At 34.6% G+C, this 4,399-nt stretch overlaps 1 pseudogene; it reads left to right on the forward strand.

The window, feature by feature from the left end:
- Window positions 1-2,155: 2,155 nt before the first annotated feature.
- Window positions 2,156-3,249, forward strand: LOC123333081 (annotated as a pseudogene).
- The last annotated feature ends 1,150 nt before the right edge of the window (window positions 3,250-4,399 follow it).

Consider the following 4,399-nt stretch of genomic DNA (forward strand, 5'->3'; position numbering starts at 1 on the left):
TTCCTGCTTAGAGTAGTTCCTTTAGCATTTGTTGTAAAGCTGGTTTGGTGGTGCTGAATTCTCACAATTTTTTCTTATCTGGAAAGCTTTTGATTTCTCCATCAAATCTGAATGAGAGGCTTACTGGGTAGAGTATTCTTGGTTGTAGGTTCTTCTGTTTTCATCACTTTAATATATTGTGCCATTCCCTTTTGGCTTGTAGAATTTCTGTTAAAAAGTCAGCGAATAACCTGATGGAAGTTCCCTTGTACGTTATTTTTCCCTTGTTACTTTTAATATTTAATAAAGTTCTTATATAACTTAGAATTATGAAAGAACCTTGAAGCTCCAACAACAATGAAGTCTAAGGATAAGTAATGAAGTGTATATGTAGAAAACTTTTATATGCCAAGAATATGACAAAAACTAAAGTAGATTGAGTGCTATTTTTGTAAGATTTCACATCTATTTTATTACTCAAAAATAGTAAATAACTGTGATTAATGAAAAGTATTATTTTGTAGAAGTCCTCATTGAACTCTTCTGTGGGATGAACATAAACATTCCCAAGAGAGATTCACTATAGAAGAGAGTCAGGAGGCTCTGAGAACACCAATGGTAGCTTCCAGAAATCCCGATGTTCCACGTCATAGCACAGCTGTCACCTGGCCTTTGTTCCCAGGAGATCAACACACAACAGCTAAACTTGAATATTTGAGCATTTAGTGCAACTAAATGCCAGATCCTAGTTTAAGAATCTATACTCATAATACCCCACGTTGCCATGTCACTTGCAGTTCTCGCTTTAAATATTGCTCCCTTAAACTTCTAGACCAACTTATTGAAGAGGATGATAGAAGTTCCATATCTTCTTAAAGTTTTTGATATTCCATTTTTATTTTTCATGAATCGTCATAAAATAGAGAAAAATAATCAAATTTGATTCATGTGATGTTTACTAGTGTCTGGCAGAGTAGCAATGATTTATCTTCTATTATTCACAGCAGACATGTGAATATCTAAAATAAGATAAGGGAGCTATCATGATTTTAGCAAACCAGATACGCAGAATGATAGATACATCCAGTGGAGCTGGGAATCAGTTGAATGGCTTTGGATTAATAGCAGAGGTTTTCCTCTACATTTCTGAAATATCTTTTTGGATTAGTCACTTCATGCAAAAGATAAATGTGGGGTAGAACTCCAAGGGAATAAAACAGTTGTTCATAAAGTTTAATAGCTGAGAAGCAACGATGTTCAAATGGAAAATGTACTGGGCTAAAGTCTGGGTGACAGAGCTGCTACTATCTGAGGCAAGTAATTACTTTTCAGTTTGTGCTTCAATGCAAAATAAATAATTGATAAATACTGCATATCCTTTTAAGCTCAAAAATATACACAGTCTTCTATACATATAAAGTTTCTTTACATATATTCATAGAAAATCTCAGAGAATGTCAAACATTAATGCTTACAAAGGAATTATCAGACAAACCATTAAGTGAATGCTATTTAATATATAAAATAATTATATTTTCTTGTAAATAATATCTAATACCTATGGTATATTTTCATATTGATAATTACATTCATAAATACCAATATAAAAATAAAGCTGGTAATTAAATTATCTAATAATTAAACATTTTAAAGTTTATTTTATTTGCTAAGAAAATCATGAATTGATTTCTTGTTTAATAAAAGGTGTTGTTACTTTATTCTTCTAAGTTTCATTTATATCTTATGATGGAAGTAAGATCATCCACTTCTCTTTTAGATGGCAGTGTCTTCTGATACCTACATGACAAAAAATGATGTATGTTTTATAGGGTAATCCCAACAAAACTGCAAGGACTTGCATAAACTAGACAAAGCAAAAAGTATCAAATTCATTTATCATCTCTGAATAATATGACTCGTATAAAGATTTCCTAACTTCTCCTGTTAGATTTAGAATACGAGAACTATTATATAAAACATGACCCACAAATACATTTTAAGAAAAATTATAAATAAGGTATTAAAAGAAAACAATATGGGCATGAATTAGATAGAATGCTTTAGAATTGATGATGATATTGATCATAATGAATTATATTTTTCATCTCTTCCTTTTAATACACTTTCTATGTAAATATATTTAAAAAAAGAAAAAAGGAGGAAAAAAGAGAAAGAAATGAATCACACAGTGATCACAGAGTTTGTCCTTCTAGGCCTTTCTGATGATCCTGAGCTTCAGATTGTGATTTTCCTCTTTTTATTTATCACATATCTATTAAGTGTCACTGGAAACCTGACTATCATCACCCTAACCTGGATGGACTCCCATCTCCAGATGCCAATGTAATTCTTCCTCCGAAACTTCTCTTTCTTAGAAATCTCCTTTACTACTGTGTGCATCCCTAGATTTCTGGGGGCAATTATTACCAAAAACAAGACTATTTCTTACAACAGTTGTGCAGCCCAACTGTTTTTCTTTATTTTCACGGGGGTGACTGAATTTTACATTCTAACCGCCATGTCCTATGACTGCTATGTTGCCATCTGCAAGTCCCTGCATTACACAACCATCATGAGCAGGAAACTCTGCAGCCTGCTTGTGCTCTGTGCTTGGCTTGGTGGGTTTCTGACCATTTTCCCACCCCTTATGCTTCTCCTCCAGCTGGATTACTGTGCTTCCAATGTTTTCCCCCTTTTACAATTGTCTTGTTCAGATACATGGTTCCTAGAAATAATTGGTTTTTACTCTGCTTTGGTTACTTTGTTTTTCACTTTGGCATTAATGATTTTGTCATATATGTATATTGTCAGGACTATTCTGAGAATCCCATCTGCCAGTCAGAGAAAAAAGGCCTTCTCCACTTGTTCCTCTCACATGATTGTCATCTCCATCTCCTATGGAAGCTGTATATTCATGTATGCTAATCCCTAGGCCAAAGAAAAGGCATCATTGACAAAAGGAGCAGCTATTCTCAGTACCTCTGTGGCCCCCATGCTGAACCCCTTCATCTACACCCTGAGAAACCAGCAAGTGAAACAAGCCTTCAAAGACATGGTCTATAAAGCAGTCTTTTCTGCCAATAAATTATTTTTTGGTCCTCTTTAAAGGGCAGTTTGGTTAATTCCTGAAGTTCCTTAAAGTCTGTATAACTATGGTTGGTCTTTATAATCTCTTAACATGCCCCCTGATAGTTAATATATTATTTTCCCAGTCTGCTGCTTCTACTTCCATTCCTGTTTCTCCAGTGTATTGCTTTTTGACATTTAAAAATATAATAAAGGTTATTTCTCATGCAGAATTTTTGTAAAAATGAAATGTATTTCTTTAAGACATAGCACAATGTGAAAGATGGTTTTAATTCTCTTCATCAGTCCCTGAAAAGATCCTATGATACCACCTTGTACTTCAAATATAAAGTTTCAAAATGAGTGTGTAATTTCCTGTGTATTTTCAAGATGAACATTAATATTTCCTATGGTTTAAAGAATCTATATATTCTGTGTGATATTATGTGTGAAATGAAAATATCTCCTGTCATATCAACAAACAAGAAACGTCACAGCCATCACTAATTTCTGGTCTCCAAATGTGAATGAGAGCTCCCAAAACTGAGATCCAGTAGAGTCTCATTCCCTCATGGTGATTGCTGAGTACCTGGGGGTGATGCAAGAAGTAGCCACTTGCAACTCTTTAAGGTGAACAAGGGAACCAAATTTGGCCCCAGATAGCTGAGAAGGAAATGGCAACCCACTCCAGTGTTCTTGCCTGGAGAATCCCAGGGACGGGGGAGCCTGGTGGGCTGCCGTCTATTGGGTCGCACAGAGTCGGCACGACTGAAGGGACTTAGCAGTAGCAGTAGCAGTAGCAGCTGAGGTGTTTATGCAAGGAATTAATTCAGTGAACCTAGAGGCTTGTGTCTTCCCATACCTAGAATGTTAAATTCCTTAATCTGATACCTGATCTTTGGTGTTCAGACTGCCTGCTCTCTTTGTTGTAAACTTGTATATAGTCTGACTCCCTCTCCTGTCTTCTTGAAGCAGTTTTCTCAGAGCTACTGAGATGCTGTTTCCTGGGCTCAGAGTCCTAAACATTCCCATCAAATAAAATAGCTCTCTTCTTTCAGGTTGTGACTATATTTTTTTTAGTCAGCATACACTAAATTCAGTCCAAAGAGATATGTACTCTTGCATCAGACTTTTAATGTCAAGATATTTATTTTGTGAAATTCAATACATGTTTTGAAGGTAAATATTGATCATGATATCATGTAATTTGTATGTAATTCATATACTCTGTATTATTTTGGAAAAAAATCATTCAAATAAATTTCAGAATAAATTCAATAAAACTAAAACACTGCCACTTTCCTGAATTTAGTGATCATATTTATGACAGTTATTTTGATGTCTTTGTCAAGTG

The sequence above is a fragment of the Bubalus bubalis genome, chromosome 4 (genome assembly GCF_019923935.1).
Source record: "Bubalus bubalis isolate 160015118507 breed Murrah chromosome 4, NDDB_SH_1, whole genome shotgun sequence".
Lineage (NCBI taxonomy): Eukaryota > Metazoa > Chordata > Mammalia > Artiodactyla > Bovidae > Bubalus > Bubalus bubalis.